Source organism: Lactuca serriola, chromosome 5, assembly GCF_051521515.1.
Source record: "Lactuca serriola cultivar US96UC23 chromosome 5, Lser_US96UC23_V15, whole genome shotgun sequence".
Lineage (NCBI taxonomy): Eukaryota > Viridiplantae > Streptophyta > Magnoliopsida > Asterales > Asteraceae > Lactuca > Lactuca serriola.
In genome coordinates this window covers 224,859,198-224,876,412 of record NC_136412.1, presented here as the reverse complement: position 1 = coordinate 224,876,412, position 17,215 = coordinate 224,859,198, and positions in this window count along the sequence as shown.

Here is a 17,215-nt window from a genome sequence, read left to right as displayed (position 1 = left end):
AAAATAATTCTCCAAAAATATTTTTATGTGCCTACACCCAAGACTGAAAACATCTGGTTATGTTTCTTGGAGAAAAGAAAATGACTTGTCTTTAAGTATCAAGGCAACGTTGATGAGATCATAAGTGTTTATCAAAGGAAAGTTTGCCACAGTTAACTCTTGTAACTTTCCACTTGCTCTTGCCACAATATATTTCAGATTTTGAAACTTCCCTTCGAAAATGACATCCCTTTTTATAGATATCACCTTCTTGATCTTCTCCAAGAACCAAACTTCTTCTTGAGCCTTTGCTAACACAGCATGAAATCTTATCTTCATCTTCTTCCCCTCTTCGATATCCATAGACTTTGTCTCAGCCTTGAACTGTGGCATAACGAACATCATTTCGTTGATAGGAAAATCAAGTTGACCAAAATCAGTATTTGTCACCACAAAGCTCTTCTTCGGAATCTTTTCAAAAGAATACATGTGATTGAACATCACCCTGGATTCTATTGTTTCGTAATTGTACACTTTCGAAGGATCACCCTTATCAACATTCGAACCTTCCAGAGCTCTTTGTCTCATTATACTTTCAACTTGCCTCATTCTTTCAACTTCAGCAGCCACCTCAGCTTTCTTCTCTTTATTCGACTTCTCAACCAAAACTCCTTTTCCCTTGTCTTTAACATTTGAAGGAGCTATATTCTTTGACGAAGAGACGTCACTCTGTTTCTCAATTACAATACCTTTTGCAATAGGTTTTGAAATTGGAACTGTTGTAGTCACAGTCGAAATAACTGGAGCAGCTGAAACAATTGTTGGCTTTACAACAACTTTCGAAGGATACACTTTTCTTACCACCTTCGTATCTTCAGTTGTCTTCACATGTTCCCCAGCCTTTGCATGACCAACCTTTTCTCCCCCTTCCACCCCTGTGACAACAGGTGGGGCATCTGATACATTTGGTAAAAGGCTTAAGATACGAAGTAATGGAGCAAGGTGTTTGTGTAGGATAGCTTCGAAATGTGTGAATTTCTAAGAAAGAAATTCTTGAGAAACAATTGGAGAGGTAGATTTCGAAGATAGTTCTTGGAGTTCTTTCAACAGTTTGACCAACTCTCCAAAATTTTGTTCTTCTTTGGCTGAAAGAGAGATCATCTGAGGATTCATTTGTTCGAACATTTTAACACATTGAACAACCGCATCACAAATAATGTTGATCTTCTGATGTGCTGATTCATACCCTTGTTGAATATTCTGAACCTCCTTCGTCATTTCTTCACGAAGTTTGCGAATCTGCATGTTAACATCTTCATGAACCTTCTTAACTTCTTGTACGAAGAGCACATGATGCTCCTTCGTAACAATCTTCAAATCCTTCACCTCCTTCATAAAGTCAGACCTAAGAGAATTTATTCGATTCTCTGTAGAACTATCATTCTGATCAGTCTTCTCAAGAATTCGTCTTTCAGAATCACGAATTAATCCCGATGCCTTCGAAATAACTCTGCCTTCCATTTCCTTCATTATGGAATCAACTTCCATGATGGTAATTCCAGCACTTCCCACATCTGCTTGAGATTGCAAGATAGAATTCAATTTTGAATTCAAAATCTTGAACTGCTTCATAGTCATTAGCATATGATCAGGGAAATCTTCTTCAGCTTTATCAAAAGAAAGAGCTTCGAACGTTCCTCCAAAGCCTTCGTTATCAGTTTCCTCATCAACAACCATGGTTTCAGCAATAGGTGAGGATGGATTGGGTGGATCAGTTGATTGTGTTGAGAAGATAGTGGTGAAAGGTTGATCCATAATTGATTGAAATGTTGGAGAATCAGTTATAGATGTAACCTGAGGTAAAGACGTTGGTTCAATGAGCTTTACAGCACAGGCTTCGAAATATCAGTAGACTGAAGGATTTCTAGTTCTTTAGGAATTTCATCTTCGGGAGTTTCAGGAACTTGATCCACTTCTTCGATTCGTTGGGATTTCTTTAAAAAAATTTCCATATCTTCAGCCCTTCGTTTCTTAGAAGATGGAGACACCGGAGCTGGAATTTCTCGAACTGTGACCCTTGATGTGTAACCTGTGTTTTCTTCACTAACTGAGATTTTCTCTTGATTTTGATTCTTCGAAAAACACCCGTCTTTGAAGGAATCGTTTCTTTTGATGGAGACGCTTCGATTACTGGTGTATCAGCCACTGAGGTTAAAATAGGAGACACCTCTTCGACAGTACGAGATGTAGCTATTGGCTCTTGATTCTTTGGTTCTGCTTTCACCCCTTTTCCGAAGACTCACCCTCTGTCTTCTTTGATTTCTTCGACTTCTTCTTTTCTTCATGTTGTAACATACCAGTAACGACTGTTGTGTTAATAGATTGCAAATATGACACCAACACATCATTCGTTGGATCCACCTTCTTGAGCATTGCATCCGGAATGCGAGAAATTGTTGTAAAGATAGCCGGATCATCATGCACCTCCTTCGGACTACCATACATGTGGAAAACTGCTTTCTCTTCGTATTCCGGAACTTCGATTTTCTCCTTCTGATAGACATATTGGACTATCAGACTCCAATATCGTGCACAAGAAATTCCCTGCTTAGCACTCGTCTTCGAAATGCTTGTTAAGAACTCTGTCCATAATTGTTCAGAGTAATCGACTTGCAAATCATAGTACAACCCAGCTACCATTGCATAAACCTCCATCCTTCCCTTATCAAGCCCCACAGTTCTTCCAGTAAGACATCGAAGAAAGATGCCAAACAAAAAAATCCATATTGTTGGTAACCCCGACTTCTTGAAATCACTGATACGCGTCAATGGAGGTTGATGACCCATCTCGTTGAACATAAACACCACTTGTGAAGAAGAAAGTTCATCATAAGGACCAGAATTTGGAATTCCCAAAATCTTGCAAAATAACCGCTTGGAGACCCTAATTCTCGTATCATTAACCATTGTGAATTCCACACAACCTGTCTCATTGTTGTATGATGCAGTAGAACCCGCCTTTGATAACCAGGACATCAGAGCAGCAAATGAATCAAACATTGCTTTAGACAGAACTGAATTCTGTAAAGCAACCACAAGCATGTGAAGTTCCTCCGGATACTTTGACAAATCCGATTCGACTTGATAGTTGGAACCCTGGATCTTTAGAATCGGAACACTGATGATTTCGTCTGTAGTTGGTGATGAAGTAGACGCCATTGATGATGATTTGAGCAAAGAACGTATGAAGAAGATGAATTGCAAAGAGAATTTTGTGTTTCAGAAAGTTTGATCGCATAAAGTGTTATTGAGTTCTGATTTGCCCTTTTATACGTAACCCTAGAATTTTGAATTTGAAGCGGGATACAATAAATGCTTGCTGACATGGCATCTTGAAATACGGAATGTACTCATCAAAAAGTAACAATCGTAACTGTCAACACGCCTTACACGCTTATCATACACCATGCGTCATCAAGAGATACGACTGTTTGATATTCCCCAAAAGAATTGTAACCGTCGGATGCCTTCAAAATAGAGGTCAGGCTCTTTCACTTTGAGGTTTAAAAAGCGAAGTCATTTGCCAGAATTTTGAAATCGTCAGTTTAAGTTGGTGTTACTCAAACCTCAAGGATTTCGTGTGTGCTGTGTTCCAAAAGAAATTAGATGAGAAACAAAGAAAAAAAAATTTGAAAACTTGTGATGTCAACAATTTATTTTGACACAAAAACAATTTTATCCCAGGCAAAGATATCTTCGAAAATTATCAAGAGAGATAATTAACAGCTTGTTCGGTTTCCCGTGAATTACAATCGATAACTTGTAGAGAAGTTTCGAAGGGTTTCTTTTATAGGACAAATGGGTGGCTTCGAAAATTTCGTTACATATTAACCTTAAAATAAGGTGAGGAATTGTAAACAAAATTAGTTGTATAACCAATTTAGTCAGTGACAACTTGGTTGCGAATGATATTCAAAGTAACTAAAATTTTGAAAATATACTCACACGGAAATCATATTCATAAAAACATTTATGCTGGATCGTGTTGGGAACAAACATCGTAGTTTTCGAATGTTTGATTAAGATCACTCAAAAGAAATGAATATGATTTGGAGTATAAAAGGTACTAAAACAAATGCTTCGTAAGATCTGGAACATGGTTCCCCGTCAATTCCTTAAGGTTTATGATATTTTGGGTTTCACTTCTATCACGGACTCATGATATTAGATCATAAACACAGATTTGTGATTTGTCTAGGTTTTGATTGGTTTGATCAAAAACATCAAGGACAAATTGCTTCGAATATTTGGAATGTAAGAATTGTTTGGTTTAAAAAGATTGGATAAGAATCGAAGGGTACCTCTGTTATAATGGACAAAACAGAAAACTCTTTTGAGAAGAGTAAGGTAGCTCTTGTTGATTTATGCAAATACAAGCCTTGTTGGGAAGAAATTTTCATGAGATAATTTCATCAAGGCTTTCATTTCCCATACATAGAATCATACGACGCTTGAGACAACATGCAGCAGCATGCTTCTAGGGACATCCTAACTAATCCAAAGTATATCGAGATCATACCTTTCCTTAGAAACCAGACGCATGAATCCTTCGTATTTGAAACTTGATAAGACTCACAATACACATGTTAAAACCAAAAAATAAAAATAAAAAAATTTGGTATTTTTGAAAATTAAAAAAAAAAATTAAAGACAAACTGAAACAAAATCTTTTTGGATTTTTAATTTTTCAATAAAAGAAAATATTTTTGATTTTTCAGGTTTTTCATAAAAAAAATTAAACAAACTAAAAATCTAACCTTAGTTGAAATGTGTACAAATACGAAGCATTCGAACCGTTGACTTGAACAGTAATATCTGATTTTGTATTTCAACAAGAAATAAATCTTCCGAATGCGAAGCGTTCGAAGCGTTGACCATGAACAGTAACCTCTGAACACTGAATCACCCTTTCCGTCCATACGACAAATGATTCAGACCCATCACTCTTTGCTTTTATCAGATTGAAGTGAATTTCCATTAATCATTCCCAATCCTTCTAAGATACGAAGAAACGATTTTTCATCCAATGCCTTTGTAAAAATATCTGCCAATTGTTCCGTTGTTTTTACAAAATGAACTTCAATATTTCCTTCTTCAACATGATCTTTGATGAAATGATATCGAAGAGCAATGTGCTTAGTCTTCGAATGCTGCACAGGATTATGACAAATTCTTATTGCACTTTGTGAATCAAAATATAAAGGAATCTTTTTCATATTAATTGCATAATCTCTTAATTGACTTTGAATCCAAATTATTTGTGATGTACACGCAGCTGCAGCAACATATTCAGCTTCAGCGGTTGATATTGAAACACATGTTTGCTTCTTCGATTGCCAACTGACCAACTTTCCATCTAGTAATTGACACCCACCAGTTGTGCTTTTACGATCAAGACTGCATCCTCCAAGATCCGCATCCGAATAAGCTTGTATAAAGAACCCTGTTTTCGAAGGATACCACAATCCTAACGAAGTAGTGCCTTTCAAATATCGAAAAATATTCTTTACTGCAGTTAGATGTGGTTCACGTGGATTTGATTGATACCTTGCACAATTACAAACAGAATACATAATATCAGGTCTACTTGCAGTTAAATACAATAAAGACCCAATCATGCTTCGATACAAAGTAATATCAACAACAGATTTATCTAACGAAGGAGTTAGCTTTATGCCCGTTGTCATTGGTATTCGTAACCTTGTGCTATTCGTCATTCCAAACTTTTCCAACAAATTCTTCGTATATTTCTCCTGATTAATGAAGATGCCTTCCCTGTTTTGACGAATATTCAAACCCAAAAAGTTATTAATTTTGCCCATCATACTCATTTCAAATTTGCTTTTCATCAGATCTTCGAATTCTTTAGATAAAGCAGGGTCAGTTGAGCCAAAAATTATATCATCAACATAAATTTGAACAAGCATCAGATGATTTCCAATTTTATTTCGAAATAAAGTAGGATCAACTAATCCTTGTTTAAATTTAGATTGTTTCAAAAATGATGTTAGAGTTGCATACCATGCTCTTGGTGCTTGTTTTAACCCATATACAGCTTTATCTAAAATATAAACATGATCAGGATGTTCTGTGTTTATAAAACCTGGAGGTTGTTCAACATATACCGTTTCTTCGAGTTCTCCATTTAAGAATGCACATTTTACATCCATTTGATAGACATCAAAATCTTTATGAGCTGCAAAAGCCAGAAAAATACGAACAGCCTCGAGTCTTGCGACAGGGGCAAATGTTTCTTCGTAATCAATTCCTTCTTGTTGAGAATATCCTTTAACAACAAGTATAGCCTTATTTCGAATAATGTTTCCATCTTTGTCAGTTTTGTTTTTATAAATCCATTTGAGTCCAACAATTGACACATCAACAGGTTTTGGAATTAATCTCCAAACCTTGTTTCTTTCGAATTCAGACAATTCAGCTTGCATAGCAACAACCCAATCAGAGTGTTCCATTGCAATCTTAACTGTCTTTGGTTCGATTTTGGAAATAAAAACATTAAACATGCATAACTCTTGATGATTATTCAGTACCTCATTCCGTGCATGAAGTTGTGCCCTTGTCATTATACCTGCTTGTGGATCACCAAGAATTTGATCTTTTGGATGATTTCTTGTCCATTTATCCAATGGTGGATAATTAGGATCAAAATCCAAAAGTGCATCTTCGAACATAACATCTGTTTCTGATCCATTTATGGAAATTGAATCATCAGCATCATCAAAATGTTCTTCTTCAAGAATTGGATCATTCTCAAGTATGGGCTCCCCCTCGATGATTGACTCCGTTTCGATATTTTGCTCTGGTTCACTGATCGGCTCTTCTTCAAGAATTGGCTCCTCTTCGACATTAACATTTTTTGACATGTTATCTCTTTCACTATAACGCTCCCCTTCAACAAAACTATTTGAATCCAAGTGCTCCCCCTCCACTGGATCATCAGCTTGTTCATTTGTGTTTAGATTCAAAATCGAATTTGAATCATTGTTATGCTTCGAATTTTCTGATGTTTGATTATCGTTTGCATTTCTTTCTGCATCAATTGCTTGATCTGAAATACCAAAAATCGAATCATAATTATCATCATCCATTTCAATTGAATCATCTATATTTGAAGAATTTTGCAAAATAGGATAATTCGCAAATTTATGATTAGACTTTTTAATGTAATGATCATCAAATGTCAAATTAAAAGTTTCTTCCACTTTGCGAGTTCGCTTATTCAACACTCTATAAGCAACTGAATTGTGTAAATATCCCAAGAAAATTCCTTCCTCTGCTTTTGTTTGAAACTTCGAAAGATTATCCTTAAGATTCATTATGAAACACCTGCATCCAAAAACATGAAAAAATTTGACATTAGGTTTTCGATTATTGATTATTTCATAAGGAGTAACATTAAACCGTCTATGAATGAATGATCGATTTTGAGTAAAACAAGCAGTTGAAACAGCTTCAGCCCAAAGATATTGAGGTAAATTCGAATAAGCCAACATTGTTCTTGCAGCTTCACATAATGATCAATTTCTTCTCTCAACTAGACCATTTTGTTGTGGTGTATAAGGAGATGAAAAATTATGTGAAATTCCTTTTTCTACCAGAAATGAATCAAAGACACGATTTTTGAATTCAGTTCCATGATCACTTTTAATTTTTCGAACTGACTTCTTCAATGAAATTTCCATTTTCTCGATAAAATCAATCATCATTTGTGGAACTTCGGATTTTAACCTGAGAAAATAAACCCACGTAAATCTTGAAAAATCATCTACAATTTCCAAAATGTACCTTTTCTTGTTAAGAGTAGCAACTGTTGAAGGACCACATAAATCAATATGCAAGAGTTCGAGGGGTTCAACAATCTTCGAATCTATTGTGATAGGATGACCTTGTTTGTGTTGTTTTCCTACTTCACAAGCTGCACACAAACTGTCATTATCATATTTAAGAATGGGTAAACCTCTTACCAGATCTTGTATGACAAGTTTGTTGATATTTCGAAAATTGAGATGTGATAATCTCCTGTGCCATAACCAGGTAACATCGGCAGCAGCCTTCGAAAGTAGACACACAGCAGGTTTGCCTACAATAGGAACAATATCTAATGTAAACATATCACCTTTTCTTTTTGACTTAAGTAAAACTTCCTTTGTCTTAACATTCGAAATGACACTTCCTTCTTCATTAAAAAGAACTTGATTTCCAGTGCCCACAACAAGTTGTGAAACACTTATCAAATTGTGTTGTAAACCTTCCAGTGCCCACAACAAGTTGTGAAACACTTATTAATAAATCTTCACATTTTTCTTTCCCTTTAAATGAATTTGCTACATTTATGACAGACAATTGAGAACAATCTACATCTTCTAAATCACTAATTTCACTAATATTATCATAATTATCTTCAATATCAGCAATATTAGTTTCACAATTGGATGTAGAATTCTCAGTCTTTTTCAAAATTCTAAGTTGTTCTGATTTAGATAAGGTCTCATTTACAATTTTTACTAAATCATTAGCATCAAGATAATCTTCGGCTTTAGCAATTCCAAATCTAAACCTATCATCTGGAACTTTGTTGAAATCAGAAATTTCTTTTTCACAATCATATGAAATACTATCTACCTTAGCTCTATCATAAGCTAAAAATGGTAGTAATTTTCTATGTTGTTCCTTACTTATTTCACACGAATGATGTAACTCAGTTAATTTTCCATATAATCTTTTTGCAGAATTACAGAAAATATTTCTTTGTGCTGACAACAAGTTTATTTCTTTTGCTAATTTTTCTCTATCCTCCATGATATTTGAAACTTGCAATTCTAAGTAATCAATCCTAGTGACTTTTGAATCCAACATTTTTCGTGTCTCTAGTAATTGATCACTTAACTTTTTCGCTTCATTGCTAGCAGACACAACGATTGAATCAAAGTAAGTAACCGTTTCATCAAAAGATACTAACTCAGAATTATATGCAGAAACTGGAATGTTAAAAGATTCAAGAATGTTACGTACCTTGGTAGCATGGGCGACCTGTCAGTAGACTTCGAAACGAAGCATTGCCCACACACTTCGTCAGTCTGTTCATCATCTGAATCCTCTACCATCTTTGCATACATAGCTCCATGTGTTGGATTTTTCATCTCTTCATCATCTGAACCCGAAGACCATATTTGATATGTTCCATCCGATTCAGTTTCTCCATGAGCCACCAATGACAAATTCTTTGCTTTCTTCTTTACTTCCTCCAGTTTCTCAGTGTAGTATGCTTCATCCTTTGTTTTATTTTTCTTTTCCTCCTTCTTCCTCAACAAGCAATCTACTGCCAAATGATTTGCTCCATAGCAATAATGGCAATTAATCCCTGTATCACCTTTCAATATCATCTTCATTTGCTCCAACTCATTCTTCGAATCTGTCTTCATTTCTTTCTTCTTTTCATCCAGTTTGTTTTTTTTCTCAAAACTACCCTTCGAATCCGATGACTTCTTTGGATTAAAAGGTTTCTTAAAATATTTCTTTACTCTATTGTTTGAGTAAAATGGAACAGCCTCATCATCAGAATTCATCAGAAAACCTTCTTCTTCATCAGACTTCGATTTTTCATTCTCTCTTTCTGAAACCTTCGAAACTAGTGCCAATGGTCCACCAAGACTTGCTATCGCTTCCTCAGCTATTTCATTAACTTCATTTTCATGAGATTTTAATTGATTGTACAAGTCATTCAAAGTCGAAGTATCAAAACTCTGTTGATTTTTCACCATCATACTCACACTTCTCCACTCCTTTCAAAGTCCCATTACAAATATCAAATTGTACTCCATTGGTGACCTTATTATACTATAACGGTTACAACGATAGATTAGCTCGTTGAACCTATCATAGTATGCTTCAATAGACTCATTTTCTTTTTGTCTGAAATCTTTGAGTTCCACCAGGCATTGTTTCACAGATGTGATCTTCGTCTTTTCACTTCCTTGAAATTTGTCTTTGAGATTGTTCCAGATTTCTTTAGCTGTTGTGCATGTTCTGACATAATTGTACACAACAGGAGGCAACGCACCTCTTAATTCCCTCATGCATTTCTTCTCCAGTCGTTTTAAACGATCGGTTTGATTATCAACTTCCGAACTACTTGAAGACATCCCGATTGGCTAAACTTGTGCAGGTTGATTGATTTCTCCTGTGATGCATTTCCATAATTCTTCATCCAATTCGTTCAAGTAATCTTCCGTCCTATCTGCCCACTGATCATAATATTCTGGAATAAGCATTGGAATTTTTGTGGATGATCCAAGCAAATGAGAAAATGATGTCATCGAATTCAGATTGAATGACGCCATTGTTGTACGGACAAAAACTTCAAGATGATACAAAAACTTTTGAGAATATTGAAATCAAATTGTATAATTCAAATCAGAATCACACAACAAACACTCGATTTACAAATATTTTTGCAGAATCAAATCCTAGATTGAGATCAAGAAGAATTTTTCACTTTCAAAAAGGACGGAAACTTTTTGAATCAAACAGTAGATTCAAAAACCTTTTTGATCGTATGAAAATCAGATCACAGAAAGGATTCCTGCTCTGATACCAATTGAAGAGTTTGTAATCGAGTTTAAGATCAATTCACGTAAGAATTCAGAAAGAAGAAAAACGATGAACACGAGAGTAAATATAATCTTTGTTCAGCTCATATTATGCTTTTGATTTTACAGAGTACAAATGAATAATCTGTAAAGGACTGAGTGAAAGTTCTACTACTCACTTAGTACAGACCCCTATTTATAGGAGAACAAAAGCATAACAAAATACTAAGGACTAGACATTTAGACAATTCATTATAATGCCTTAGTAAAAAATAACATTACATCCGAAGACACTTCTTACGAAGACAAAAGATACTTCGTAACAACCTAACTAACACTTCGACATATTACAACATTTAGACCCTAACAAAAACGGATGCTGCTTCAACCCTAATCACATTCCAAGATGTTGCTTCAACCAGCGATCGGGGAGTTTGTCTCCAACGAAGATGGTGGTGGTGATTTTGGGGGTGGTGGAGTATCTTATGATATGATGTGATATAACAAGTAGGCGAGGCAGAGGTTTTGTCTTTGATGTGGACGGGGGAGATTGAGGAAGAAGAGGGGATAAAATGAGGTTTTAGATGAGAAATACGCTGAAGAATTCAGTCTACAAAACCCCTTTTGTTTTCTTCAAATGGGTTCATTGCCTACTGTGCCCTCAATTTGTTGCGTTTCAAAATGAAAAATATGTTATGCTGGTTATAAAATCAAAATCCCAGGAATGCATTGATTGTATTTTGCTAGATTTCAAAATCAATTTTGATTTCTTCCATGAATATGTGTTTTGTTGGTTTTAAAATTGAAATCCCAGCAACTCAACATTCAGTTTAATTGACTATGGTTTGCTTTTTTGTTCTCACTGATTGAATTAGGGACTACTTTAACATCCAATTTTTTTGTATTGCCTAAATGCCGACAGAAAGAGGATAAAAGATTATCGGTTATTTCTTGTCAGAGCTACAACTTCTCGAATAACAAGACGTGCCTCCTTCATCTATGGCCTTATGTATAGAGATGGGAAAGGAGAGATGGATCCACCACCAGCGGAGTCTAGTTAATCAATGTGTGTCAAATTCCGACGAAGTCTTTCAACACCGGTGGTGGTGGTTTTGATTGGTTTTTGTGGGTGTTAGGGGAGAAGAAGCAAATGAATTAACTGATAAAGGGGTTGACTTGTTATCAACTTTGACTAGTTTAAGCTTTAGCAAAAATGGATTTTCTGGTGATTTACCAGATCTACAAGATTTGCAAACAGTTTGATCATTTTGTATCTGAATAACAACTCGTTTTCTGGTCAAATCGAATCCTAGTAAAATACAGTCAACTCAACCACCTTCAAGAACTTGATCTTTTTATTGTGTGTGTTTCTTTTGTTAAGAGAGAAATTATAAATGAAAAATATAAATTAAATTAACTTATGTATTTCTAGAATTAAAAAAAATGAAAAATATAAATTGTAAGGGCGTAATTGTCTTTTTAAGTGTGTAAGGACCAAAAACAATAAAAAGATCCAAAATTAGACCGGTGGTACACCAAGGTATCGTTTTGGACAAAAACTGCAGAAATTTACCAACCACAGGAACCATTTTTGTAATTTTGTCTAGAATATTCTACTAAATTTGTCAGATATGTAAAATGTTCTAATATTCTACTAGAATATGTAAAAAAATGTATTTTATTTATTTTGGTATTTTTTTAATTTTTTTTGGAAAATATAAATGATGAAAATAATATTTGAAAAAAAATTCAAAAATTTTCAATTATTTTGCATTTTTAAAATGTTTTTTTATCTACGACAATAATATTTGAAAAACAAAATTGAAAATAATATTTAAAAGTGTTTTTTTATTATTTTCGTCACTTTAATTACCTAACAAAATAAAAATAAAATAAAATAATTACAGTTTTTTGAAAAATACGTGAAATATTCTAATAGAATATTACACTGTAAATATTCAATTGTGATTTTTAGAATGTTAGAGTATTCAATTGTGATTTTTACAATGTTAGAGTATTCTACTAGATTTATCACATATGTAAAATATTCTAATATTCTACTAGAATATGTAAAAAAATGTATTTTTTTTATTGTTTTGGTATTTTTTTAATCTTTTGGGTTCAAATGCAGTCAAACCACAAGCTTCTGGGGCCAATTCAGTTGCTGAGACCTTTTCTGAATTCAAACACCTTCTTCTTGTGTATAAGTTCAATAGCAAATTCAGTACTTTCTTGTGTATAAGCTCTATTAGAAGACAAACATATTTTTGAACCCTTTGAGATTTATCCATTTGTCTACTATTGGAATGATTATTTGTATGACATTAACTTTTGTGCAATGTATTATATTTTTTGTGTATGGTTTTTTATTTTCTATTATGAAACATGAAATGCAAATTTAATTTGAAAATTAGTAAATCTATAAATATTTTTTTTAAAAAAAAAATTAAAATTACGATACGCAAAAATGTGTGTCATCTTTATTTATGACATGGCCTTTCTTGACAGCAACTTCAATGATACGCATTGCGTGTCATAAATGTGCGTCGTAAATGCGCGTCGTCTATAGAGGACGCGCAAAAGCGCGTCATCTCTCGTTATGACAGGGCCTTCCTTGACGCGCATTTGCGCGTCGTCTGTGCGTTTTATGACGCACAATGAGCGTCGTAAAAGGCTGTTTTTCTAGTAGTGAATGTCTTGTCATTTATAATCTGTCCAATTTTTCTATATCCTTTGTGTTTAAGTGGATCACAATACCGGTGATTGACCAGATCTAAACATGCAGGTGTGTGCTGATAAAAGATATTGAATTGCTTAACAATTTTGATCCCAAAAAGTCTTAAATTTAGTTATTATTTTCGTTTTTGTTAAATTTATTCATAGTTTTCCTCTATGCACAAATTAAGGGGGAGAATTAAAAACTATTAAAAACCAAACAAAAATCAGAAAATTTAAAAATTCCAAAAAATATGTTTTGTTTCTATTTTTATTTCTTTTTCAGAAAAATCAAAGATCCAAAAATATTTTTTTTTACTTCTGAGTGTATTATATTTTTAATTTTACTTCTTAGTGATTTCTATTGTGTGCTAAGTTTTTCTTTTAGTTTTGTTTTTATCTCAAAATTTTCTGTCTTGAAAAGCTAATTCAAAATCAGAGAACTCAAAGGAAGAAGAGACTCAATGAGACTGTATCGGAACATTTTGAGCCAAGGTTACATGCTTGAACAACTGTAGTGAGAAGGGTTTTTCATAACTCTGTGATCCACAGGGACTTTTTAGTCATTCGTTACTTTTCAAGGCGCAACAGTGATCATTGAAGAATTCTCATTCGAAGGAACAAAAATGAAGATTATTCTTTCAACATTTAATCTTTCAACCCCACAAGCAAGGTGAAGCTGTATTTGAAGATTATGTGACAGATTGCATTAAAGCCTCCTCAATCAATTTGCTGCTATCTATGAACATGTTGAAGTGATCCGGAAGAATCGGTCTCTATGCTATTCTCTCGGAAGATTCTTAAGCTGAAAGTGTTGATTTTCAAGAAGCCTCCACACCCAATGTGCATTCAAATTCAAATTATTTTGAAGAAAATCCCAACTATTCAAGATGAAGTTATTCATGTAGTAGATTCATATGTTCATCTTGAATTTGTGAAGAAATCGAAGATAAAAGCTGAAGCCAAGATCAAAGCGATGATTGAAAAGAAAAGCAAGCTACAAACTCTAGGGGAGTTTGTTAGGTCATAAGAAAAGAAAGCTATAAACCAAGGGGGAGATTGCTAGGTCTAAATTTATGGTTTATACTGTGTTTCTCTAGGAATTTGTAGTTTTCGGTCTAGGGCCAAAAAGAATCTTGGGTTTTATTGTAGTTTGGACCGAAATCACATGTGATTTCGGTCTAGCTATTGAGTTTTGGGATTGGTTTTTGGTCCATATATATATATATATATATATATATATATATATATATATATATATATATATATATATATATATATATATATATATATATATATATATATATGTGTGTGTGTGTGTGTGTATGTATGTATGTGTATATATATATATATATATATATATATATATATATATATAAAGTTGGTTATTAGGTGTGTTTGGGGGGTTACACACTGGAGGCAAGAGAGGAGAAAACGTTCAAGCGACTGATTTGTTCATATCAAGGTGTTCTACAGAGGGAAAGTAAGAGAGAACTAGTGAGTGTGTGTAAATCTTATGTATTGGATCATATTGAATATCATAGTATACATTGAAGATTCAACTTCTTCTTCTTCTTCTTCTTCTTATTCTTCTTCTTCTTCTCCATTCTATCTTGTATCATCCACTTGATTGGGATTCTGCACCATCAAGTGGATCGGATTGATACATCAAAGCGATTTAAGGACTTACATAAGTAAAACAAAACTTCACCTTTATTGAAATAAATGAAAATTTTGGAACTTGTCCTTATAATGCATGAAATGAAAACTATATTTATAAACATCTTTGAAAAGAGTAATAGAAATATATTCAATTATCCTAACTCCCTAGCAGTAGCTCCAAATTCTGACCATCGAACCATGTGACCAAAGTCCATTTCCCGTGGTCAAATTTAGCTCACTTTGTTTAAGCTTCTTTCCTTATTTTAGATCATGCAATACCGTCAAAATGTGATCATCAAATTATGTATTAGGAGTCTAAGAATAAGAACTTATGGAGTTAGATAATGGGTGTACCTGTAGTAGAGTCACATGACTTGACTTACTATCTTTAAGATCTTTCAGGTAGTTTGGGCAACATCGCTTCCAATGTCTCTTCAATTAACAGTAGAAACAAATGGAATCAATGGGTTAAACATGTGGAATGATCTCAAATTTAGCCTTTCTCTTTACCATACAATCAAACGGTTTGACCTTAGCTAATCTCTTTCGATTGGGAAGAGAAATCTTTTCTAAATCACTAATGTTACCATTGTCAATGTCCATGGAATTCTTGGAATTGGGCCATATAAGCATTTATGCTTTAGTTGTATTCTTAAGCATTTCTACTTCAACCACCATCAATATATAGGTTAGATCAATTAGGGTCACATAAAGATTCCTCATATGAAAGAAGAATCGAATCATTGTCTTGCTCCTTTGGGAATACGACACCCATCATTTCCAACTTTTCAATGTACAACTTCATTTTCAGAACATGCACACACAAATAATTTTCATCTTCGTGCTTACATGCTAAAAGGGCTTGAGTTATTTCATATCTTTCAACCTGTGACGTTGGGAGAGTTATAGGAGGAGGAGGTGGTGGAGATTTAAAGAAGGATGATTTCTAATTCCACCATTAGCCAAAGAAGGGAAGACATTTTCACCTTGATTAGAATGTGGAAGACCATCTTCAGATGATTGAGGAAAAACATTTCCCAATGAACGAGGAAGACCATCATTGTATGGATTTGACATCTAATAGTGGGAGAATAGATAATTCAAGTTCGTTGATTTTAATCCTTAATTATTAACCCAAAATTTAAATGAAGGATAGGATCCATATTATCGATTCGAACTTTGAAGATGGATGTTGTAATCAAATTCAAATCTATTTAAGGTAAGTAAGCCTTTAACCAATTTCAATATTATGAAACTCCTAGATCTTTTGAGATTCAGTGAATCTTATCAATGGTATGTTTAATCTCGGATTATCCTCTCACCTTTTATGACTGGGATGTCGAGGATCACAATTGACAACCTCGAGGTCATTTATCATCTTAAATTGATGTGACAGTAAACAACACATGCTCCATCAACAATGATAACTTTCTATTTGTCCATCACTCAACTTTATAGTCCCAAATTAGTCTGCGGGTTAACCACACACGCTCCACTAACAACAAATAAAGAGTGATGTGCGTTTTCATGGATTAGCATACACTTCACATTTTTCCTAAGGTATCTAGGGTGGGATTTTAAAGTGGGTTCTAGTACTTTAGAGTATCATACTTTTAATGAGGTTACGTCATATCAAATCCGTTCGGCTAATGACCCTCCACCATATAAAGGAGGGGTAGGTGAGAGTGGACACCCAATGACAAACATTTTATTAGTCATTTCATTATACCCCCTTAGAGTATGATTACGTGAACTATTGATTTCACTGACATGTCTTATACATATAATATATTAAACTTTTAATAATATATAGTATAAGTTGTATTTTAAAACTTTTCAAAATAGTAGGATTTAAAATTAATTTTCGAATTACACTTTTAATAATTAATTAGTTTTAAACAATTAATGATTTGCCAACTATCTTTTAATTTAAATCATTACAGATTTAAATAATTATCTTGAATTAAACAATTAATAAAATAATTCAAATTTAAATCATTAAGGATTAAATAATTATATTCAATTAAACAATTAATAAAATAATTCAAATTTTATCCTAATCCAATAACCCTTCTAATTCTCGAAAATAAAGGGATTATGGTTACTGGGTTTTAGTTATCCAAAATTTAAGGCATTTAGAACTATAATTAAGGATACTATAAACCCTAAGGAAAACCCTATCATTTTCAACA